This window comes from Ambystoma mexicanum, chromosome 7q, assembly GCF_040938575.1.
Source record: "Ambystoma mexicanum isolate Mex_15411 chromosome 7q, UKY_AmexF1_1, whole genome shotgun sequence".
Lineage (NCBI taxonomy): Eukaryota > Metazoa > Chordata > Amphibia > Caudata > Ambystomatidae > Ambystoma > Ambystoma mexicanum.
In genome coordinates this window covers 931517433-931544671 of record NC_090941.1, presented here as the reverse complement: position 1 = coordinate 931544671, position 27239 = coordinate 931517433, and positions in this window count along the sequence as shown.

Here is a 27239-nt window from a genome sequence, read left to right as displayed (position 1 = left end):
TCCCTGTGTGATTGGCAAATGGAGTCTGTTGCCTGCTGTAGTTGCTCCATCTGCCTTTCAGGGGGGACAATGGAAGTGGTCACCCTCTCCATTGCTTGAGCCATCATCTCAACTGATGCTGCCTGTTGGGTTGCCATACCGTACATGGATTGTTCCCATGCGGTATTGCCTGGTGGCGTACGGCCACCACTACGGTGGGCACCACACCTGTTTGAGGCAAGGCGATCTGCGCCTTGCTGTGCCGGCACTGCCTGAGGCTGCAGGACTGCATTCCCCCTCTGATCTGCTGGCCCAGGAACAGGATCAGATGTTGTGGAGTGTGACTCTGCACCCGTAACCGCAAAAGGCTGACTAACCAACACTGACATCCCCATAGAGGGTTCTACCCCTGGTGCAGGTGGGTTGGACAGAACAGAACCCCTTCCAGAAACACTTACCTGCGACGCCACATAGGTCTCATCATCCGAATCAACACCTGAATAGAGGTCTGGCGAGGTGCACCCAGAGACACCCCTGGACAGAATCGTCTGCAGCAAGAGTGGGTTCTCACCCACCACCACACCACGTCCCCCACTGGTGGCCGGTTGTGCCTCAGGTTCCTCCTGGTCTGCACCATCTCCTCAACCTCAACAGCATCAAGTGCGTCATCCCCTGCAAAAACTTGAAAGACAAAAAATGGAAACAGGCATTAGCACCATAGCACACAAATAGGCCTGACAAGCTACAGAACCAGTACACGATTTACACATGTCCCACATGACTATAACCCTCCCATGCATGCACTGTCACAGAGTTGGAAGGATAGGCAAAAGTCTGACACTGATGACACCAAGATGAAAGAGCAACACATTTTCTGCATGCTGGGTAGCACTGCCATCACACATTGGCCTGTGAGTGGCATGTCCTATACACGTAAATGACACATGCCATCACACAGATGACATGTACCATAGCCATAGCCATTCCACAAGTACATCCATATGTCAGTGAATGAGTACTGTCACCCATCCATGTGAGATGGACATGAAGAGATGAAAAATGCCACATAGTGTGAAAAGATACGCCATGTGCCACACACTGCAACACATCCAGTGTACAAAAATACAGTGATTGCAGGGCCATGTACACATCAATGGTTGTGCACTTCAACATGACAGGAAACAACTAGCATGTTCCACATTCAAACAGGCCCAAAAACATCATGTGATCAGGACAATACTCATTCAGCCTAAATGGTCAAATCATTCAACTACCAAGGTGACACATGTGGGCCAATGTGGGGTTCTTCAATGACAGAAGCATGTCACATATGTCACAATAGGGCTGAGGAATGTGTTGCAAAAGTGGGAGAATTGAAACAATCAGCCTGAAAGAACACTGAAAAATACAAACAATGTTGTTGCATGATGCCACCTCAAGGGCAACTGCTGTAATGTTGCACTAAATTACTACTGTGGGCAGAAGGGATAGTGTCACACCCAAATTCAAGGCCGCAGAATGTTTTGGATGAAGCACATGGGTGACCCATACTACTCAGTCACACCCACCCTCACCTGCCATTCAATCAGAACCCGTCACCCAAACAACATACACATGCATTACACACACACGCATGGGCACTCACCGGACAATGTGTCATAATCGGGTAGTTCTCCCACACCTCGGATCTGTTCCTCTGTGACGAAGGTCCCAGCAACAGACTCATGTTCAGTGAGTTTGTTGTCCTCTTGTGGAGACCCACCGCCAGTTACCAGAGTAGCGGCATGACTTGAGGCCAGCTTGTTCTTTGCTCTGCGTTTCAGGTCGTTCCACCGCTTGTAGCAATCATCGGCTGAGCGCCTCACAAATCCAAGGGCACTTATGTGGTTGGTGATGGTCTGCCAGTGTGACTTACGTTGACCAGGTGTGGTCTTGGACCCTGCAGTCACCACCATTTCGTGGCTATGTTGCAACACATAGCTCACAAGTGCATCAAGTTCCGAATCTTTGAAGCAAGGCTTCCTTGAGGTACCGGAGTGGGTAGCCGTGCCTCGGGTCTCAGCCTGTAGTGCCAGAGCACCCTTCTTCCTCTTTTTAGAAGGTAGAGCTGAGCCAGAGTGGCTAACGCCACTCTGGTCAGTAGGGGCAGAATCACCGGTGGACTGGGTTGTTGGAATGTGCGAATGCACATTGACCATAGGACTTGGTGCAGGCATTGTCTGAAGTGTGATGTTGGCAGGGGGAACATCGGTATGATGGACCAGGACCGACACTGTCCTGGCTGGGGGAGTCAGAGCTGGGGCGGATGGAGCTGCAGCTGCCCCTGCAGCCTCACCACCCTGCATACTTGGGGCAGCAGATGACATAGCTGCCCCAGATCCACGTGGCTTGGTGACAACTTGCACCGCCACACGTGGCTTAGACTTGCTGACCTGGAAGTCAGCCAGGGAGTCATCCTGTGCCAGGTCAGGTGCCACAATGGGCTGGTCCAACAAGGGCTGAGCTGGGATGGTCTCAGCCACGTTTCCCTCAACCATGGGGGGGGTCATGGGTGTCCCTGATTGGTCCTCCACACATGGGGTATAGAGGCACCCTGCAAATCCCAGCCACATCCCCTACCGCGCCCACCACGTCCACCTTTTGAAGGTTGGCCACCTTTGCCTCCCTTACCGCTTGGTCGCCTCCCAACCATGGCACTGATGTTGTTGTGCGTATGGGAGTAGCAGTAAACTATTGTCCTGGGCAATTGGGGGTTAAAGGGGTAGGGTACTAGATGGAATTCGTACCCTAGTGCTCTAACAGGGCTGTATGTGACCCCTGGGGGAAAATGACGGGTCACGCAACGCCCAGGCAGCCCAAAAACAAAAATAAACGTGCACGCAACCCCTCGTAGAAAAATGAACCCACACTACGCTGTGGCACCCAGAAACACAAAAATAAGCGTACGCGTGATACACGCAGCCTACAATGACCTCTGAAGGGGTACACGACACACGGGGCAAGCACAGTTGCTAAGTACGTGCGGAACTCACCGTCTGCCTGGAAAAATAACGTGAAAAATACACGCGTGTGTGCGTTGGCAACACCCCCGCCAAAAGAAGAATTGTACGTTGTCTGAGGAGACAGGACAAAAGGAGAAGTGAACACTGTTTGAGGAAACAGGCCCAACAAAAAGTAGAAAAATGAAATCTGTCAGAGGTAACAGGGAGTACGAACTTGAAACTCTGCGAAGTAAACGCGTGTGAACCGACAAGAAGTACAGAATCCAACCACTCGCTCTCCACAAAAAGCACATACAAGGAAATGGCGTCCTACAGGTACCTTTTAAACCGGCCCACACGTACACGTCACTTATGCGTGTACGTGCCCTTTCCTCCAATTACACGCGCTGACACTCGGACGTGCAGCTTTTCCACGTGTGCTCTGTCATCACGTGCTATGAGGGAAACACTGTGCGTGTTAAGTCACAGATGCGCTTACGCGCTAAGGGCCTTGGTCCAATGAATTTGCGTACGTGCGCTTATGCGCTTACGCGCCTAGGGCCTTTCCTCGAATTACACGCTGACGTGCAAGATTTTCACATGCCAAATCACTCCGTATCAAGCTGGCCACACGTTCACACTCGGAAGACCAATGCCCTGCACTGCTGGGGGGTGGGGGTGCAAGGGGACATGAGTGGGACATGAGTGGGGGCCTGCTGGCAGGTGCCCTGCACTGCTGGGGAGTGGGGGTGCAAGGGGACATGAGTGGGACATGAGTGGGGGCCTGCTGGCAGGTGCCCTGCACTGCTGGGGGGTGGGGGTGCAAGGGGACATGAGTGGGACATGAGTGGGGGCCTGCTGGCAGGTGCCCCTCAGTGCCGTGGGGTGGGGGTGCTGGGGTACATGAGTGGGGGCCTGCTGGCAGGTGCCCTGCACTGCTGGGGTGTGGGGGTTTAAGGGGACATGAGTGGGGGCCTACTGGCAGGTGCCCTGCACTGCTGGGGGGTGGGGGTGCAAGGGGACATGTGTGGGACATGAGTGGGGGCCTGCTGGCAGGTGCCCCTCAGTGCTGGGGGATGGGGATGCTGGGGGACATGAGTGGGGGCCTGCTGCCAGGTGCCCTGCACTGCTGGGGGGTGGGGGTTTAAGGGGACCTGAGTGGAGGCCTGCTGGCAGGTGCCCTGCACTGCTGGGGGGTAGGGGTGCAAGGGGACATGAGTGGGACATAAGTGGGGGCCTGCTGGCAGGTGCCCCTGACTGCTGGGGGGTGGGGGTGCAAGGACACATGAGTGGGGGCCTGCTGGCAGGTGCCCTGCACTGCTGGGGGGTGGGGGTGCAAGGGGGTAATGCATTGGTGATCACTAGTGCAAGGTGACATGTGGCTTGGCTGGGGGGCATGCCCATGGTGGATGGGCTGCCTGCGGGACATGACCAGGGGTGCAGGGTAGTCCCCTGTGGTGTGGGCTGCCTGCGGGGGCCGTGGAGGGTGTAGAGGGAACACCTGGGAGGACCCACATTGCCAATTCGCGGGTAGGACTCCCCTGCACCACCGAAATACACGTACCCCACTCGCACAGGGCCAATCGCGTGTGAAACTTCCCACACACCCCTGAAATACACGTACCCAGGCCCAATCGTGTGTGAAACTTCCCGCGCACCCCCGAAATACACATACCCAGACCAATCGCATGTGAAACTTCCTGCGCACCCCTGAAATACACGTACACAGGCCAATCAAGTGTGAAACTTCCCGCGCACCCCTGCAATACACGTACCCAGGCCATTCGCGTGTGAAACTCCCCGCGCACCCCTGAAATACACGTACCCAGCCCAATCGTGTGTGAAACTCCCGCGCACCCCAGTAATACATGTACCCCACTCGCACAGGCCCTTTCGCGTGTGAAACTTCACATGCACCCCAATAATACACATTCCCAGCTTGGCGTTAGCTGTTTAGCAGCCCTGTAAACTGGTCCAGGGTTAGCCTAGCCCATTGCGCCGAATTGGGAATTTTGATGGCTTTTCCTTGCGCGAGGGCGTTCTTGGGGGCGTAACTGGTGCTGCTGCAGGGTCACTGTGCCACTCTGTGCCACGGCTGGTTTTGGAGGCTAAAATCGATGAATACGCTGTGCGCGGAAATCAATTTTAGCGCATGCGGCTGGCGCAGACATGCGCACGCGCACACTGTGCACCCGCCACCTTGTAAATAATGTTTGTACAGTATTTCAATATGTTTTCATCATAGTGAAATGCCTTTGTAGGAGCACAAACTATTGAGATTGTGGGCAATTCTTTTTAGAATTTGTTGATGCAAAACCAAGTTCGTAGTTACCAAAATGGTTTGTATAGTTGAGGCAATCATACTGCATTTTATTTTCCTGTACTACACTGTAGCAATCCTTTCTTTTTTTTTAAGTGTTCTTGTTTCAAGGGTGTCTTTTGATACAATGTTATTTCATAAAAAAAATGTACAATTGTATTTCTCATGTTATATAGATATACTTGTAGAAAGTGGGATAGTGTATAATTTGTATATGTACATATTTATTGTTAAATATTTTAAAGAACTGAATAGAGGTATTTGTTCCCTCTGACTAGAAGTTTTTTTTTTCATCTGTTGTATGATGAATTAATACATCCTTTTGTTAGTTGTGTTCTGGGAATACTTTCAGTATTCACTTAGTACCATTATGAAAAAAAACATGAATATTCTTGTTTTTAATTTATTATTAAATACATTTCATTCTGTTTCAGAATAAGCAATATTGAAGAAAGAAAACAACACATTTAAAGGTATTGAGCAAGACATATGATAACTATGATATATATGTGCAATGCACATATGTATAGACACAGACTTGATTTTTTTTTTAATATTATTATTTTTAGCAGCTACTACAGCATCAGAAATGAGTCGCAGGATTATGCTTCCGCGCCTAAGGCGAGCAACGACTGGAGTAGTTATATCCCCAGCTATATCCCTGTTAACATTGGAACCCTGGTTACAAACTCTCAATTTGAGGGATTTTAGGCATTCAAACTGCAAAAAATAAATTACAATAGATAGTCTATTGTTCAATTTGTAACTTAATAGTAGGCCGTTTTGGGGGAAGGAAAAAGAGGAGTGGAATAGGGGAGGAGAATACATAAGAATGAAACATGCAACAAAGGGAATTCAAATAAAAAGAAACATATGTTGTGGGTATTTTCTTCTTTTCTTTTTTTTAAATTGGAAAAATTGCCACTTAAAAATTAAATTTGGCAAGGAATCTGGTTTTTGGTTATTAAGTTCTCCTAATCCTCCTGTTGCTACCCATACAAAGCATTGTTCACAGAAGACTCACAGAAGACTCTCATCACTGAGAGATTGGGAGCCGGCAAAATGTTAGGACGTGCAGTTGACACTGATGCAGAAGTTGAGGCTTCATTCAGTGTTGGTGATGTCCCACTGGTGGATGCAGCTGCTGCAGGTGGTGCTGATTTCTATGCAAGAAATGCATGAGGCCCATGCATTTTGATTATGTGATGCATGTGCGCTTTCTGATAGACATCATCGACATCAATCCAGTGGACTTACATCAGATTGTTTATCATTATTGATGTTCCTAGTCTTCGTGATGGAGCATTGGAAGGGCCCCGTCATAGAGTTTTGTTGCCCAATGTGCATAGTACATCCTCAGCCTCTTTTTTCAAACAGTCTTCTTTCACCTGGAAGTATCACCAACTGTCTGTGATGGTCTTCATTCTAGTTGCTTTCTTCCTTGGTGGCAACATATTGGGGACCCAAGTGAAATTGTTATCACTGCTCCTTCTATACTGAGCAAATCACAATACAAGGGAAAAGAGAATTATTTGAAAAGTGGGTACAAAGGAAGATGATTAAAGTGCTTAAGTGCACCCGAAGTTTGCTGTTGAGGTGGGGAGACTATGAGCAGCGGAATCCTTGTGGAACCCCTGCTGGAGCCTTGGACCTGCGTCCGTAAGAAGAAACACTGCCGGCTGAATACACGCCGAAATGTGCTTCGCTTCATTACTTTTCATCATTGACTCAAGTAAATATGCATTCTTGGACTTGGACTTTGGGCTTGGCGTGGTTTGAATCCTATTGAAGCACATTTACTTACGCTCATTACTCTTTTCTCTTTTTTGAATCCAGCGTTACACCGTTACGGCATATGCTGTGCCCTGTCCACCCTACCTCCCAGCAAGCCTATAACTACGGAATTCACGCACACCCGCGCACGCACCCTAAGTTCACTGGAAGTGTACTGTTGGGCTGTTAGGCTGGGAGGCGGGAGGCAGGAGCGGGTGCAGTGAGTATCATTGTGGATTTTTCCGTTTATTTTCTATCTTAAGTGTAAGTTTAAATGTTGTACAGTGCGTGGGCATAGTGCAGTCTCTCTACGCTGCCCGCCGGTATTCAGTGTGAAATAAGTGAATTCTGCACTTTTTGCAACATATAATCATCTTCTAAAAAGATTGGGAATAATCAAATTAGGAACCATCATTGTCTTGCTCTATGGTTGAACACCTGTGCTAGCCCCGAAAATGTAGTGCTTTGGCATATGCAATTTGTCCGTGTACAACCTGATACTTATTTAATATGGCAAGCGGTTTACCTAGTGGGAGGTGCTTTGAAAATGTTATGCCCACTAATAAGATCTCTGAAATTCCGGTTATGGTAGATGCCATCCTACCAGCTATAGTGGACGCAATGGCTGGTGCTGAATTGAATTTGGATGCAGAAACAGTGATTGGCGGTCCTTTAATGACCGATGAAACCATGAATTCGATTAATTTGGCCATGCCAAATGAAGGCAGGGCTCAGATAAAGAGCACTCACAACCAACATGCTAATATTAAGGCACAAGTTCACCATACGGCAGGAGATACATTTAATCCTGATGTAACATTGCATTCGATGCAGGAAATACAGGATTTAGATAAATCAGTCTTCCTTGCTCATGCACAAAATGTCTCCTACGCCTTACATAGATCACACTTATTAACTGCTATTGACCTAAATTGTGACCTAATGAATAATAATTCTTTTTTGAGCCCCGTGGTGATGGTGGAGCTGGACAAACGGGTTAGGCTGTCCCTTGGCCCTATTACACCACTGACCCGGCGTCTAAGAGTTATTGATGATATTAGCCTTTCTTCAAATAAGAATCCCTTTGTTTATCTCCACAGATTCACCTCGCCCACAGATATTCTTAAGGGAGGCATACGAGCGTCCTGATGTGTTGACCCTAGGCATAATAATAGCTTATCGGATGGCACTGTAACTGGGCTCCCAGTGCATCATACACATGATATTCTGATTTTGGATGATGATCGTGCTTATAATCCATCTTTAGAAGATGGCAATCGGCCTGTCACCTTGTCCATTTATAAGGGTCCTCATCACCTGATGCTGAAGAATCTTATGGCTTTCCCGTGATTATCCTTATTTTGGACTTGTTGGATAAGGGCCACAAGGTCACACATTTAGAAACAAGGGACATCAAGACTTCCATTAATGATATTCTTTTGAAACTTAATCATTTGGAGGGTTTTATCATGGCTAGGGAATCTTGTAGACAAGCAAACAATGAATCCTGTGTGTCAACCAGGACTTACTCTTCTGGGTACTCTCAAACTAGGAATACCATTATTTCAAATGAGGGTACCCAGACCTTCCCCCTGAATTTGCCACTTGCTGGTGGTATTACTGATCATGACAAGCGCAAGACAGTAATGGCTGATGCAGAACCGGTGTCACTGGATCAATCATTGGCATTCATTTCAGAAAGCATCAAAGAAATGAAAGGCACATTTCAGGAAATGAAGGGCAATTCTGCAGGCCTGAGTTAGGGGGTCCAGCAGCACTGGAGGTAGTATGTCAACCTGATAGTCCCTCAGTATTAACTGATATTATTGAAGAAAAAACTGAGATAATGGTGTTTGAACAGCTCTGCTGTTTTTTTGTCTCATCGAAATAAAAGACTGCAAATCAGAGCAGCAAAAAAAAAACTAGAACCACTACTCATAATACCAATATAAAAATATTTGCTCTATAAGTTGTGAGGAAGAAATAATAGACCTGAATCAGCTCAGTGAAGAGAGCCAATCTCACCTGCAAACAATGGAGAAACCTGGTGAGGTTTATGATGCTGATCATAAAGCTGTCAGAACTGCTAAAAAAGAATGGGAAGCTCGGTACCAAAGGTGGGGACTTTTCTAACTGAAGTAGCTGAGGCTGGTCAGGGAAATACAATGGAGGCTCCTCCCACAATCGGGCACCTGTTGGAAATGGATATGAAACAGAAGATGATCTCTAACTACTTTCCAACAGAAGGCTGAAAACAGTCACATATTATTAGATCTGTTAATAGTGGAACAAACTCCTCTGCTGCTGTCATTCTAGGAAATAAGTGTATTGACAGCTTTGGCAGTTCCGGTATTAAATCCAACTATTCTACACTCTCTTAAGCTGTATGCAGGCCTGCAAATTCTAATAAAACTGCAATTTCTCCTGATGTAACAATAGTTGCCACACCAACAATTGACTGTCATAATCTAGCAGGTGCTCCGGTAACTACTAGCCTCCATTGTAATGCACAGGAGAATAGTCCCCATCTTAAAGTAGCATCATCTGGTTTGGAATCCCACACTCAGATACTGGGAAACTTAAGACAAGCACTCACTGAAGGCTTAATCACTGTATAATCCCTAAATAAATTATTAGCCGAACCATTGTCGCACTCATCACAGTTAAATACTGCTTTGGCTAGAAGTTTTCCTCGGCTGTCTCCATTGAGTAACTATCAGGGAAAAGTAGCCCCCCATGGAGAGCAGCTCCTTTCTACAAATGAAGGTAGTGGTGTCTGAGGGGCCACCTCCCTGTAGGTCGGTAAATATTCCTTTCCCATGTTCCATGGTGGACCTGCCTGTGGCCACACTGCCCCCCTCAGGTAATGATCCTCCACCCAGTTTGAATATTGTAGGTTGGGTTGGTAAACCAGATATTCTTGGAAATAGACAAATGAATTGTCCTTTCTTCCTGGACTTGATTTCACAGATCCCTTCGTTAATAATCCAAATATCAAAGGCTTTTGACTGGATTTCCTTAGCACGTCACAACAATCATCACATGATTTGCTATTTATTCTCTGCAAGTATAATGAAACTTATTTGGTTCCATAGAACTGAATTCCTGGACTTAGGATTTGAGCTACATACCTTTGATTCGGAGGAGGATGCGCAACATTTACTGAACTTTGAGGAGGTTAGTAAGGGCATAGAAGAGGTACGGAGTACAGGAGGTACTGGCGACCAAAAGGAGACCATATCTCAACTTCTGTCCCTAGCGGGTTACATTAAGGACTGGTCTTGGATCGAACCCTTAATGAAACCATATTTGCCAGTAAAACAGTACCAGGACTAATATAGCATGAACTATGTAATAGATCTATTATTTTTTCATGGAATTCGTGTGGAGTTCACAATCTTAATAAATGGTTTGATTCCCTACATCCCTCTGATTTACCTAATATCATTCTTTTGCAGGAATTAATGAAATTCAACTATTTAATCCTGCAAGGTTTCAGGACCTATTGTTCACATGTGAATGGAGCAAATGAAGGTCATCCTTCTGGTTGTTTAGCAATTGCCATCAATAACTCCATGGACAGTGTCTCTAGTCTGATTTATTCATCTGACCATTTGTTAGTAGTGGAATTGAGAATAAAGAAAAATACATGGAAATCTTATCTCCTAATTAGTATTTATTGGAATCCCCCTAAAATTTCTCAAGAGATTCTTTTTGATGAACTTGATTTAATCCATGAAAATGTGTGTACTCAGGATCCTAATTATAAAATAGTTATTGGGGGTCATTTCAATTTCTGTTGCCTACACATCAGTCCAGAGTGGGCTCAAGGTTCCTGTACTGCTGGTACATTGAGGGCAAGGATGAGAGGGAAAAGATGGGCTGAATATTTTGCTGATTGGGACCTAGATTTTGTACAAATGGCAAGTGGCGGTCCCAAAATGACTTGGTCACATGGACAGGTATGTTCAATGTTGGACTTCTTCTCTATTTCTCGCTCACTTGCAAAGCTAGTTGATCCGGTAATTGTCCATGATATTGAATCCAGTGACCACGTATTGATACAATTGTACCTTAATATATCTTTTATTAAGCATGCAATGGTTGATAAACTATAACTTTTAGAAATCAATCATCTGCCCATTTCTCTACGCGGGAGTTCTTTGTTATGCCAGTAAATAACTGACATGGTTGCATATGATCTGGAAAAACTGGGGGAAATTTGTTTTCAGTATACTACTCCACTTTTTTGTGGTGGCATTATCACTGATATAGTTTCTAAGGCAATGCACCACTTGATTTCAAAACAAAGACAACATCCCTGTTCATACAAACATCCCTTTGACTACACCTTAAAGATGCTGAAACGCTCTAAAAATAGGGAACTTAGGTCACTCAGGGCTTGAGGGTTGAGTTACAATCAGTTCAATTTACCTAAAAAATGCACCCTCCAAATCTTGGAGAATCTTGATATGATTAGGTATATTTGACACCATGACACCAGATTAATTTGGTCACTGATAAAGCGATCAAATGACTGATGCAGAGATGACTCTTTCTATACAATCTCTGCAGACGTATTGAGGGATCATATTAAAAGAAAGCTTCAATTACCTGTAAAATGTAAAGAGATTTGCTATCTGAATTTGACCCGTCCTGGGGATTTGGCTTTTAATTGGACCATTCAGACCATTGAGTGGGCAATTGGGAAGCTAAATCCCTCCAGAGAGGCTAGTCTAGATGGTATTCCTCTATGAGTTTACATAGCTGATCCACACATGTAGGCGGCTATTTGAAGCCCAAACTTGATCTTATTTCAAGTACATTTTAATTTCCGGACACTTTGGTAGCCTCGATCATAGTTCCGATTTATAAAAAAGGGGACCACTCCTCTCCACACAGTTAGACCTATTGAACTCACGGATGCCGCAGCAAAAATGTTCTCAATTCATATATTACAGGAATTTGGAAAAATAGATTGCCTTTCATGATATATATTCTGAATTCCAGATTGATTTCCGGGAAGGTATGAGTACAGTATTAATTGTAACTGTAATCGCACATGTTTTGGCTCAGACTAAATTAAAGGGTTCTACTCCGGTGTATATGGCGCTAATAGATATGTCGGCTACATTTGATACCGTGATCAGGAACATACTATGGAACAAGATGACTGCTTTAGGGATCCCTGATGCTTTCATATATTGGATCTCACTGCTCCATACTAACACCTCCTATAAAGTCAGAATCTCAAGGGAGGGTGACATTACAGAATCCATTCTGACATATCTGCGATTGAAACAGGGGTGTAATTTTGTAGCCACTTTGTTACACCTATATTTATGCAAACTAGATGAGCAATGGACAGATTCCAATACTTTTGCAGTTAAATTGGGGCTTATGTGTCTGCATTGGATAGCCTTTGCTTATGACATTATTTTATTGGATCTTACTACCATTTAGACTGCAAAGAAAATTGTACATCTTTGAAAATGTTGCACATTCCTACAATCTTAGTCCCAATTCATTGAACACTAAAATGATGGTATTTTCTGGAGGCAGAAAGTTGAAGTCCTTCAAATGGAAGATAAATGAAGCTTACATTGAACAACCCTCAAAACTGATCCACCTTGGATATCCACTTAGTAATGTAGCATCTATCAAATCGTGGATGGACAACCTAAATGATAAATCGAGACAACTGTTATCCCAATGTAGGGTGATCTTTGCAAAATACTGCAAATATTCAATGGTACCGCTAGTCGAAACAGTCGAAACAGTACTTTAATATATTTTGGACATGTCTCTGCTTAACCTTAAACCATTTCTAAATACCTTACAGGGTTGCTTAATGAAATGTATTACATCTTCCTTTGTCTATCCCAAACTCAGTTATCCGCCATGTACTTAGTCTAATTTCATTGACATGTAGACTGGAATGGAGAATATTATGTAATTTCCAAATAGATCCTCCAAGTAACTTTTTGTACAGAGACTTTTATGATATGCTGACTGGTAACAGTCCTACGTCTTTTATTATGTACTGTAGAAGGATGCAAACTCATAATGATCTGTGTATCCGCCCCGCTTTTGGCAAAAAGAAACTTTATGAAAAGGACTGGATGGATACAATTGAGGGATTTAATAATTAGAGCACATACATTGAATATGCAAAATGTTTTAGAAAAAAAGGATCTGCGATGTTCTTATTTAATTTTGTTCCCGTGTAATTCTATGTGTGTGCTGTATTTGCATTTTAAACTTAATCAAATCCATATTCGTGAGAGGGTTGGGCAATGGGAACTGAAAAGGGTACTGAACCTGTGTTACACTGTCGATTTCCAAAATGTGTAGTGAATAAGGAGACACTGAAACACTTGGTACATGAATGTCTCCATTTTAGAGTTCCAAGAACACATTTATTAGTTAGATGTAGTTGAGGATACATATGATATCCTTTGGGACAAGGATGATGATGGGGGAAAGTAGACCTCTCATCTTTGCACTGGTACAACTTTTGAGAATAATTGAATCTGAATTATCGATGGCGAATTCAACTGCTCCCTGAAACCTGGTCCTTAAATGTTCAATCAGGTTTATATATATGCTGTAACCCTGGGAATTTCTGAGAACCATTAGGTATTTTTATTTTTTTTCTCAATTGTTCAATCAAGCTTATGTCTATGTCATAGATATGGGATTTTCTTTGATTAATTAATAGATACATCTTTTTTGACTCTACACATTTCTCAAAGAGCCTTAGCATTAAGGCACTTAATTGCAACTGGCCTTATATAATCCTGATTTATAGTTCACATTTTGGGACCCTGAGCGGTAAAGCATGAGCTGTTTCTTCAGTACTTCAAATTCTTGAACTGAAGCATCATGTGATTTGCACAATACATTGTTTACATATTTGTGTGATTTGCACATGGTAAATTTGTAACTATACATACCAGATATCTTATTATAAAGGCCTAAAATATATTTTAAATAAGTAATTTTATATGTATAATAAGATTGTATTGTAAAGGTTTTTTTAAAACCAAAAACAAATAAAAAAAACAAAAAATTAAAAAAAGGGTTAAAGTGCCAAAACTTCTGGCAGTTCCTTGGATGACTTTTCACTAACAAACACTGATAACAATGATCAATATAAACTTTCTTTTTTGTGGGTGGGGTGAATACTTGCAGCTACACATTGCTGCACGCGCTGCTTGGACTGCTCTGTGTGTGCGGATGTTCTCATGTGGCATAGGCGCATTAGCATCAATGCACCGCAATGTGTGATGGGACGTTTTGTTGACGCGGATAAGAGTCACATCAGGCACGCAGATGCATAGCCGCATTTAAGGAGGTCAACATCCTAATTTTGCATGTGCAGGTTTCGTCAAACAGCATTGTTGTACCCGTGTCAATACATTGCAACGTATGATTGGATCGTTCGTTGACACAGATAAAAGTGATGTGTAGGCGAGTAAGCACAGAGCTGCAGCGCATGATATGATGGCTGGCGCATCAATCGCAAAGATGCATAGCCACGTTGAAGGGGGTTTACATCCTATTGGCTTATTTCGCAAATGTGGGTTTCGTTAAACGCCATGAACATAGCCGTGTCAATACATTGCAGTTTCTCATTGGCTCTTTGGTTGACGCAGCTATGCAGCCCATAATGCTATTGGCTGTTAATAACAGGCACAAAGCCATGAAGTTGCATCAACATAACTTTAGAAGTGATTGGGCCTTCCATTGACCCAGGTACTGCCACATTGAAGCTCCTTATTGGGCGATATGATTGGTCAATCATTTAGGCATAAACTCATCATTACTCTTGGGCATACCCACGCGTATCGAAACACATTCTGGTTGGCTATTTGGCATAGCTGCAGTTTTACCTCTCTCCCAAACACCTTTTTCATGTTTTCTGTCATTGGTTTTTGTCTTTGGGTGGGTGGACGTCATTGTGAGCCTTCAGGAACTTTTAAAAGCAGTACCTTGATTTATCCATCCTATTGTAACTTTCTTGTTATGATCCCGTTGTCCTTTGTAGTTTGTCAGTTTTTGTTATTTTAGCTTTATATATATATATATATCTATATATATATATATATATATATATATATATATATATATATATATATATTGTATATTAAGTGGGAGAGACCTCTTTGTGTTTTGTTTTTTTTCTGTTTTTATTTTTCATTCCTGGTTCTGCATTTCAATATGGCTACAACCCGCAGTGATGATGAGGTGCTGTGGGTGACTTCAGCTTTACTGCTGCAGAAGAAGCAATGTGCAGAAAAACATACCTGACAGTTGACAATATTTCTGTGTAAAGGACCAACACCGAAAAATGGAGATCAAGGAGGTTGTATGTCATTTCTGCAGTACAGTTTTGAGGAGGGGACATCCACATTAATTCAACATCTTCTCCGTGTCATTGGGATGAAGTGGATGAATCCTATAGGAAGGCACATATGAAACATAAGGTCAAAGCACATGGAGCAAGATCAGCACAGCAGTATTTGTCATCTGTGCCACAGACTTCCAATTTGATTACCAAACATCTTGCACCAAGTTACATGCAACCTCGGTCCACCCAATGATTCTAACTTGTGATATGCAAAACTTGTTACAGTACGATCAAGGTGGGAGGTGCCACACTAGACACTTTGGGCAAGGCTCTTTTGGAATATACGGGCGATTGACAACGCTCTGTGCATTTTTATATGTCCACTTTTTTACCCCATTCTTTAGAAGAAAAAAAACTCAAAAAATGCACAAAACATAAAATGCAAAAACAAATAAATGTGCTTTTATTTTTAACTCTTTGTAATATGTATGAATCCTAGTGTGTTCCCTTCCCATTTCCTACCTCTTTTTTCCTTATCCCCCAAAACAGTTGTCGGGGGGAAATTCTGCCGGGGTCGGCCGGACCGTCCGCAGACCTCCGGGCAGGGAGGCCCCAACTCCTCCCGTATATCCCAAAAGAGATAGAGTATGAGACACACGCAAGAAGCAAGGTGACTCTGCTGTTTATTAGACAAAACGGCAGGGATGGGTCAAGGAGCGTACGCGTCCGTCCTGACACACACACAAATCGTGGGGCTCGCAGGCCCTTTTTACCTTAGTATGACGCGCTACTTGCGTCATCTTACAAAGTTTAGTAAAAAACCTATTTCCACTCTGGATTGGTTACTCGAGTGGTAGGGTTAGTATATCGCACATATAGAGAACGGTGTCAGTGGCTGAGGGTTAGTCAGGTGGTATACCTGGGCTGTCCCTTCAATTTGATACATGAAAATTGTTACATGAAGACCTCTGAGGATTGGTCAATGTTAATGGCGTCAGTGATAAGAGCCCCATGTTCTGATTGGTCCGCTCGCGAGCCTCCCAGTCTGGGACTATCGTTGTTCCCAGCTCGCGGTGCACCTGTCATTTGCAACAATGTTTTAATATGGGTAGGTGTAAACAATGTGAGGATTTATTCATATGCTGGGAGGTCGACTACTCCCACTGCTGCAGATGTCCAATGAGTCTTTTAATTGTATCTGCCTGTGTCTTGAAACGTGGGATTCAGGCGTCTCCTTCCTCCTGGGCTTGGCATCTTGTCAGGTTTGGCTTTGTCACGTGAGGTGGGACCGTGTTTGAGGAAAAATTCAACATAATTAATATTGTTTTTCCTACTGTGTGCCTGGTTTATCTTGCAGGTGCGACCTTGGCGTTGGCTTGCAGCGTGCGAGATTGCAACATCGTGCCCTTGGCGTTGTGCTTTCGCCGGGCTCATTTTGCAGGGTCAGCAACCCAGTTCTTGCTCATTCAATGTTCATGGAAGCTTTTGCTTGCGGCATACTTGGGCCTGGTGCATAGGTGGAACCGTTTGATGCAGAGCGCTTTAGGTTACGGTATCATATTGCTTTATCCTCAGTATCGTGTCCCCGTTATATTCTTCATTATGGTACATGGCTCTTAGAAGAAGCGTGAGCAAGCCTTTTTAGATAAGTTCATGATGTGTCTTGCGTTTCTGCATTTTGAGAGCCTATGTGGAAAATAATAAAGATGCACGTCCGTGAGTATGTCTGTCGCCTACGTCATAGCACTGAGTATATTCTTCGTGTGGATTGGTGTGGGAGTGTCCAGTGTGTATATTTGCACGGGTGTGCTGACCGTTGGCTAGGTCGTCATGGCATCTCTAACGACGTGTAGGTTTAGTCGAGTTGATCCGTGCCGCAGGTGTCGGCATGGACAGGGCGGGCTGCTGGGCAGGTAGATGGGCACATCCCTATGTTCCTGTACCAGGGTATTTGGTCGTCTGGTAGATAGGCAAGCTCCTCTCGTGGCGGGTGCCTAGGCTGTGATCCTCTAGGCCAAGCGCGAGGGGGGAAGGGCGGGAGCCTGGTCTCCCATTCTCCCACTTCAGTCCCCCCTCTGGTCGACTTGTCGACCACAAACATATCCTTTTCTTTATCTCCTCTTACTCTCCATATTTTAGTTATTCCTCCCAAATGTCCATAGTGGTTAACATGGTCTTCAAATGACCAATACATATATTCACAGGTTCCTCCAGGAGTGCAGTATACCCATTTCCCTATGTAGCTCCTTGGGTTTCTTGGGTTTTCGAGCTTGACAGATGGTGGGTCCAGGTGGTTGGTGATGATCTGGTTGCGCAACTTCTCTCTCTCTTTTATGATTGTGCCTGTGTGTTGGCCGTCATCTGTTGGCATCAAGAGGTGTATACCAACCATTTCGATCATCTCATCTGTGGTGCGTGCCTTCCGGGCTTTCCAAAATCTTATTATGATCAGTGTAGCTCCAGCCAAAATAGTACATCCAACTATAATCTTCAGTCCATCTGACAGCCAAGATGGCATCCATGACCATAATATTGAAAACCAACTCTCATCCTTTTTCACACCTTTACTTTCATCCATCATTTTTGAGTGCATATGGGCCAATTGTGATACAGCTTCCGTGAGTGTACCATTGTCAGCATCGTTAGCAGGAATGAATGTGCAGCATGATTGTCCTATCTTTGCGCAAACTCCTCCTTCCATTGCTGTGAGGAGGTCCAGTACATATCTGTTCTGTAGTGCAACCATTCTTACTGCTCGCAATTCCTCTTTTATTGCGTTGAATCCATTTACTGTAGAGTTAATTGTCATCATTAGTTGCCACCTAGTTATCTGGAGCCATTTCGCGTTTGCGTAGGCCTGCAGTCCAGGATGTATTATTGAGGAGAAGAACATAGCTGCTCTGCTGAATAGTCTATGTTCCGGCAGAATTGAGGTCAGTGCTGTTTCCGACCTTCCCCACAGGTAATTTCCTGTCAGAGGTTCTCCTTGTCTTTTCCTTCTGTTGAGGACAGTGTTGTTGCCGTTGCGTCTGTTTTCTGGCCCTTTCCGAGGCTGTGCAGATCTCTTCTTCCTTTTGTTCCCTTTATCCATCGTGGGGAAATTCGCCATATTTACATGCTTCTGGGGTACCACCAGTGATGGTACATTAACGTGTACTATAGTGCATACACCATTCCACAAAGGGGGCAGTGTGTGATACGCCTTGTCTCCACAGGCCCAGTAATGGTCCATTACTACTGCTGTTCCTGCTCCCCCCTCAGGTAACTCCATCACGCTTTCACAGTTGGTATTGTATCCTACATCCACCTCTCCTTTATGTTGGTAGCATACCTTAGGCGCAGTTATCGGCAATATTGTTATTGGGTCTTCATCCTTCTCCATCCATGTGAGCATGGGTACGTACTTGATCCAAGTCATCCAACATCTATGGTTATGTCCATCAATAGTTGAAATGTTTTCTCTTGTTACCATGTTACTGCCAACCACTCCTATGTCCCATTTGTTGTCCATGTACACCTTCCCTGTTATTATCATCAGTGGTCTTTCCCAACATCCGTTTTTACCAGGGACTTCAGTGGCGTACCAATCACATGGTAGGTACTGCAGTGTTACCTTCTTTGTTTCTCCTTTTTCAGGACCACTTGTTATATATTTGAATCCTTCAGCATGTAAACTGCTCTTGTGGTAACTCAAATAAGTCTTGAGGAAGTTGTTTTCATATGGATATGTATCTCGTGTTTTCCACACTAGATGCACCACTGTCCCTTGAAATCTTCCTTTCGTCTGGAACAGTGCCAGGTATATTATACATCGTGCTATTTTTCCATCTATCTCCGTGGCAACAAATGTTCGAAAAGCACTCATGGCGTATGGGATCAATGAGCAAACGTAGCAGCTGTCTTCTGTTGTCTGCTTACCTATGTGGGTCATATGTTGATACCATATGTTGTTTGAGATGTGCGCTGAATCTTGTACGTAGTTGTCAATGCCTTTATTATCTGAGTATGTGCTGCGTTTAACTCTATTTTCCTTGTGTGGGATTTTACTAGTACCACCTGACATAACACCTGTTGCAGCTGGGGGTGGGGGTGTATTAGGTTTGGGTACAGCAATAATATTGATAGCATAGCTGTACTGCCATACAGAGGCAGCCAAGAACCCGGTGATCATTAAAATCCCTATCAATTTTATTACAAATACTAATTTCACCGGCATTTTGCTCTTACCTTGCTGCAGTCCGGCAGCTTATTCTTGCAACGTTACAGTTGCCCGCCTGAAAATTCTTAATATGCTCGTTATTAAGGTTAGTTATTGTTATTAAGCTCTCCCTATCAAGTAGTCATTCAGTGCCCAGGGGAAGAGCTGTTCCCACGCCAATCTAAGCGATCTATCTCTCAGGGCAGGCAAGTATGTTTGGAGGTGGGGCATTGAATGTTCTATGGCCAAGAGGAATGCTGTGTAGTAGACACGTACCCTCCTTCTTTTCAGGTGCGTTGGCCTTTTTACTTCATATACAAATTGGTGTGACAATTCTTCCAGGTAATTATCGTCTGAGGGTACCATCTACTCCTGGGCAGTGAATTGGTTAGTTATCTACTTTCTTAACAGTACAATAATACGCTGTACCTGCATGTGCGAGAGAAAAGAAAGAGAACATTCAGGTGTTTACATGTGTATATGTGCAAAACAATGTCCTTCAGTTCAATTGTTACTACAGTGGGCAGGGGATCAATGGGCAGAGGGTTTGGGCTCAACTGGCGGAAGTCTCTTTACCCTTTGATCGTGTAACCATGGGGTGGGCGGTATGGGGATCACCCCTTTCTTTTCTAATAGTTGTCTCTGGGGAATCTGGGGGGTGGCAGGGTATGGGGACACTTAGGCTGTTAGTTGTGGTAGAAGTCTCTTCCTCCGTTGGTGACGCTATTGTTGTTCTTCCAGTGGCCCTGTCGGTGGCGCTGGGGCGGGTCTGGAGTTTGTAGATCTTTACGTTGTGTAGGTGGTTCCAAGCACGTTTGTCCTGTAACTTTACTGCTCTCGTTGATACCTCCTCTACCAGATGGGGGCCAGTGAATCGTGGACTGTTCCACTTTCTGTTGAAATTGCGAAGTAGTACGTGGTCACCTTTAGCAACTTTGCACAGTCTTTCCTTTTCCAATTCTTTATCCACGTCTTCTTGCTGATCGCTGTTGGACCCGCCCCGCGTGCGCTCGAGCTGTTGAGACACAAACACTACACTAGTAATCAAAGAAGACACATATTGGTACATTTCATCACCAAGAACACTCGCAGTACTCTCGTGGTCAGTAAATGCCCTTGATGTTGGCGTTAGGGGAAGGCGCATTTGACGTCCGGTAACCACCTCGTGAGGGGTGAGGTGGTGGTCGGACCCTGGTCTATTCCTTAGCTCAAATAGGGCTAATGGAAGGCAATATAACCAACTCTTCTTTGTTGTTTGCTGTATCTTTGCAATTGCCTCCTTTAATAGGCCATTCAGGAGTTCACATACACCGTTGGCCTGTGGGTGGTATGCACATGCAAATGTATGCTTGATGTTCAGCAAGGATGTGATGTGCTGGAACATTTTGTTTGCGAAATGTGGGCCATTGTCTGACCTCAGTACCTCGCACACTCCCCACCTGGGGAAGACCTCCCTCACTAGGAATTTAGCTGCTCTAAATGCATCTGGGTGTGAACAGGGCCCTGCTTCAATCCACCTCGAGAATGGGCATACTACTACAATCATATACCTATTTCCTTGACATACGTTGATCATATCAACATAGTCAATATGGAGATGCCGGAAAGGTCCCTCTGGCCGGGGTATAGTACCTCTTATCACCTTCAGAGTATGACCGGCCGTAAATTGTTGAAATGTGAGACAATTGCTGATAAAATTTGACACATGAGAATTTAACTCGGGGCAGAACCAGTCTTCCCTAATTCGTGCTGCAATTACTTCCTTGCCTGTGTGGGCTGGGTAGTGTAGTTGGCTCAGGGCGGTGTTCAATAGTGCCAGTGGTATTACAATCTTTCCAGTGTCACCCTGGCGCCATAGTGCGCCGGTTGGTGACATTGCGCATCCTCTTTTTAACCATATTTCTTTTTCGGCCATTGGTGCAGCCGCTTGTAGCTCCATAATCTGTGTGGCTGGGAGATGGGTGTACCCTTCTCTTATCAACATCTCCTTAGCCATTCCCCTCCCTCTCCCTCTCTGTGACTCTGGGGGGTTCCATATCTCACCAAAGTATGCAGCATACTTCGCATGTGTGTCTGCTTCTGCATTCCCTTTTGAGATGTGGTCTTCACCATTGGTGTGTGCGGTGCATTTGACCAAAGCTAATTCTTGGGGGTCATTTATTGCTTCAATTAGTTCAGCCAATAGGAGGGCATGTTGCACTGGAGTGCCATCAGCTCTCCTAAACCCTCTTCTTCTCCATTTCGACAGCCCTGAGTGGACAGTGGATGTAACATATGCGCTGTCGGAATATATGGTCACTCGTTTGTCAAAGCTTTCCTTCAACGCCTAGATCAGTGCAACTAATTCCGCTGCTTGAGTGGAGTAATGCTGTGGTAATTGTACACATTTCATTGCCACACACACCGGTACCTCCATCATTTTTACCACTGCTGCCCCAGTCCTCCTTATACCATCCCTTTGGTCGATAGTTGATGACCCATCAATGAACAAGAGCTCACCCCCCTCTAGTGCGTTTTCTTCAACCTTTCTAGTACATGAGTACATTTCAGTTATTTGCGTACAGTCGTGGGCATAATCCCCCTCCTCCATTACTTCTGCTAGGAACCTTGCAGGGTTGACCGTGCTACATCTAACAATTGATAGTTCAGCTCTGGATAAGATGATCTCATAACCTGATGCCCTTTGCGTGGTTAGGGTGGACTTAGGTTTATTCAATATGGCAAATAGTGCATGTTCCACAAACAGTGTAGTTGGGCACCCCATGGTGATTGCTGATGCTTTCTCTACCGTAAAAGCAGCTGCGGCGAGACCTTGTTCGCAAGGGAAATGACCTAGCATCACAGGATCTAAGTGGCCGCTGTAAAATGCTACTGGTTTGTAGCCCATGCTTGATTTTTGGGCCAACACTGCTTTCATTACTGCTGAGTCGCAATGTGAAAATATAAAAAATTGTCGCTCATAGTCTGGGGATGCCAGTACCGGAGCAGTTGATATCGCATCTTTCAACTCATCAAAAGCCTCTTTCATTTCCATTGTCCACCCCAGCTTTTTCTCCCCTTTATTAGCTTCCTTTAACGCCTCAAGCAGGGGCACTATGTATGAACTGTAATCAAATACCCATGCTCTACAGTAGTTGCACAGACCCAGGAACTGCTGCAGTTCCCTCACTGTTTGTGGCACTGGTGTGTTTGAAATGGCCTGTGCTCTTTGTGGTGCAATCTTTCTTCCATGTTGGGATATGAGCTGACCAATGTAAAGTACCTGTTCTTGACAGTACTGTAACTTTTCCATGTCTACCTTGTAACCTTTCTCAGCCAATATTGTCAACATCTTTAATGAGTCCTCGCTGCATGTTCTTTCATTTGTACTGCAAATTATTATGTCATCGACATACTGCAACACTGTGCTTTCCACTTCAATGTTACCCAAATCCATCTGTATTACTCTGTTGAAAATTGAGGGTGATTCACAATACCCTTGTGGCAATCTGGTGTGTTTCCACTTTGTGTTTCTGTAAGTGAAGCTTGTCAGATCTTGTGAGTCTGGGTGCAATGGTATTGAGAAGAATGCATTTTTAAGGTCGATCACTGTAAATCGTGATGCTTCTGCTGGAATGCCACACAATATTGTGGCCGGGTTTGCTGCTATGGGGTATTCTGCTTCTACTATGTTGTTCAAGGGCCTGAGATCCTGTATGAAGCGCCAAGAACCCCCTTTAGCCTTGCGCACTGGGTATACAGCCGTGTTACATGGTGATTCTCAGGGGACCAATATGCCATTATTTATAAGGGCTGTTATGGTTTCATATATGCCCTCATCTGCCTCTTTTGATAGTGGGTACTGTTTCACTCTGGGGAGTATTGCACCTTTTTTCAATTTTATCCTTACTCCCCCTATACTTTTTATGTACCCCACGTCATAGGGGCTAGTAGTCCACAGTGATGTGGGTACCTCTGTCATATCCTCCTTAAAGAAGGGGACTGGGGTGCATGCGGGTGCCTCAAGTGCCATTGCAATTTTCTGTGCTACTTGTTTGTACGCCACTCTTAGCCATATTTCCACACACATCATAAACGCCATTTCACCTTCCTCCTTTTCTTCTGAGAACAGCTCCTCATCTGACACCTGGGTGAGTCTACATCCTTCTGTTAGTGCTATCACTGCCATCCATGCCCTTCCTTCTCTGTCTTGGGCATGTACAGCAATGTAATCAGCTGTTGCTATAATGCTCTCAATGTCCACTGGAACCACCTTTCCTTCTGGTTCATTGACTGGTGTTTCTGGTCTGAACAGATAGGCTGCTGGCCTCCTCCAGATTTTTCCCTCTATCCCTGGCATCCATGCAAATGCCATGTCTGTCCCGTACTGGAAGAGTTCGCCATCTACTGGCTCCGCCCTAATCGCTGTCTGTCCGCAGTATGCTTGCATAATCTGTCGTGCTGTGAGCATGTTAATCCCTGGATTGGAGCAAATTATGCCGTCCTCAGTAAATGAGATCCTCATATTTAACCTGTTCATTATGTCTCTCCCCAGTAAATTTACTGGTGAGGCACTATAATATAGAAGTGGGACTGACAGGTCATAATCTCCTATAGATAAGGGAATGTTATCAGTAAAAGGAACCAACCCTCTAGCCCCAGAGAATCCTTGGGTGTTCATGGCTTCGCCTGACATCTTAAATTTACCTTCCCTTATGCAAGACCGGGTCGCCCCGGTGTCAACAAGGAATGATAACTTTTTGTCACCTATCGTTACCTCTATGCGTGGTTCCTCCGCACTATTAGGTGTTACTGACAGGATGGGACACACCAAGGCCGTCTGTGGGCTGTCCTATTGAGGGTACAATGATTGACCATTTCCTGTGTAAGGGTTGTGTCCCAGGACCGTCACCCTACCCAGTTGTGTTTGTTGCACTTGTGGTTGTTGTGTTATCGCTACCTGTTGTTGTGGCAGTGAATGTGTCTGTGGCTGTTGTTGTGTTATTAGTTGTTGCTGTTCATTTCCCTGTTGCAACGTCTGCTGTTGCTGTATGCCCTGCTGTTCCTGTGTGGGCCTTGGTTGTCCCTGTTCACTCCATGATGGTGTTCCTGGTCTTACTCTACACGTGCGTGACATGTGCCCTAATAATCCACAACTCCAACACACCGGTGGTTCCCTACTCTGCCATGGAAAGCTCCCTGTGTTGTCCTGGTATACTGGTTGCCCTGTGGGGTAGGAATTTCTAAGTCCTCCCACCTGCTGTTGGGTATTATATCCGTATCCTCTCCCTCTCATAATTCCTCCTCTCCCCCTGTTGTAATTATAATACCCAGCTCCTGGCATTGGGTATCCTCCTCCCATGTTGGTCGTGTATGGTTGGAGTGGCGGCACCTGTTGTGTTATAGTCTGTGAAGGTGGTATTTGGGAGGGATCTTGTGCAGCCACTACTTGTGTGGGGCTTTGGGTCATTGTTGTAGGCGTAGTTATTAGTGCCCCTTCCATTGTGTATTTAGTAAGCTTTTTCTGTACTAGTTTAGCCTCTTCCGTTTTCCTGTCCTCTTCCTTTTGTTTCATTTTTCCTTGCCATGTCCTGCAATGATGCACTATAGTCAGTTGTATTTCTGGCCATGCTTTTGCTTCCATTCCCACTACTTTCTTCAGTTGTTTCTGAACTCCTTCCGGGAGCCCTTGTACTAGTATATGATAAAATATTGCTGGTGTTTTATCCCATTGTTCTCTAGTTTCCATGCGCCACTTCTCTTGGATTTCCTGGATATAATCAACAGGATCTTCGTTCTCACGCATCTTGCGTGAGGTAATTGCTCCTATGTCTGATGTGTCTGGGTACTGTACCCGCAGTGCCTGCCATAGTGCATGTCTGCAGTTTGCGAATGGTGCCCCATCATGCGATGTGTTTGTTATTGTTACCCCAGGGAATCCCGCTCTCTTCCAAATGTCATCCGCTGCATCCCCTAATATCGATATTAGAAGGCCCTTTACATCTCCCACTGCCAGTTTCTGTCCTGCGGTGTGTTTTCCATTTCATATATCCATTTACCCGCACCTCCACTTAATGATGGGAGCCTGCACTTTATATTTTCTTTGTCTGTATGCTTCCAAGGGACGTACTGTGGTCTAACCCCTCCCCTCTCCAGAAGTGGCATTAAGTTATGTCTCGTTTTACCCTTTGTGTTCCATAAAATCGAGTCCTCACACCCTTCCTCTTCTTCCCTCTCTTCTACATCGTCATTTTCGTCTGTATTTCCCCTGCTCGTAACTCTTTCTTCTCCATCTTTTCCCTTTCTTCCATCACTTCCTGTATTTAATATGGGCATGTGTATTCGTCCTTCCTGCCTGCGTCTAGGGAGGTCTCTAAGCCGACATGCATAGGGTCTCAGTTCGTCTGTAAAGGGTGCAAGTTTTATTGTACGTAACGAGCGTGAGGTGGTTGAGCATGTAGGGTGGGACGGGAGAGGGCGTGATGGGGACGGTGTGGCCTCATGTGTCTGTCTTTCCACTATTCCTTGCTCTTCCTCCTCACTTCTCTCCAGTTCATCCTTTCTCCTACGGATCCATGGTGAGTCTGTGTTGGTCCGGGTGATGTATAGTTTATCTAGGCTTTCCCTTTCACTGTTTCTTCCTTCCTTCCCCACTCCTTCCTCTTCTTCACTACAAAAGTCAGTCATAAACGGTAACCCCCACTCGGTCTTTTTCCCCTTGATTGTTACTGTTTTTAAGTCTATTAGGTCCAGTCCTCCTTTTTCTCCTTTATCAACCGCTCCCCTTTGCGCTGATATTGTTGCTACCTCTGTGTTCCTATATACATCCCCCCACACTTCACTCTCCCTTCTCCTATCTTCTCTTTCTCCTTCATTTCTCTCCTCCATCTCCCTACCATTTTCCTCCCTTTTCCTTTTTAATTCCTCCATTACTTCACTACTCACCTGTTCCAATATTCTTTCATCCTCTTTCTTCCTTTCCCATTTCACCCTTTCCCTTTCTAATATGCTCTCTATCACCCTCCCTTCTTCGTATTTCTTAGTCGCTTCTGATAGTAATCTCCTCTTCCACATTGCCATTTCTTTTTCTTTCTCTTCTTCTTCCCTTTTATTTTCTCGCAGCACTGCTCTTGATACCCTATCTGCTGCTGCTTTTACCCGTTTAGCTTCTCTCCTTTGCTCCTCAGTTCGTTCCCTTATTTTTTCCAATTCGTTCTTACCTTCTTTCCTTTTCCTCGCTCTCTCTCTTTCCTCCCTCTCGAGCTGTTTGATCAGTTCGTTCTGCTCATCCCTTAACTCTGCTAGCCGTTCCTCCAAAATCTCTTCCTTGTGCTGTAACAGCTCTTCCCCTCTCATTCGACTCTCCCTGGTATTATCCTCGTCTGTTTTCCTTACTACCTCCTTCTCTTCTCCTGTTAATGAACCTCGTAATTTTAATAGTATCTGTGCAGCTACCCACTCATCATTTCCTATTTCCACAGTTTGTTCTTCTCCAGTCCTCCCCTCCCCTGCTGGCATCTTCCTTTGAGCCACATATGGTGGAGGGCTGTATGCCGGGTTCGAGTACCCCTCAGCCGCCCTTAACTGACCTCTTTCTATTTCTCCTAACTCTCTTAAAGGGTACAACCCCCCTCCCTCTGTTTTCACTCCCTTTGC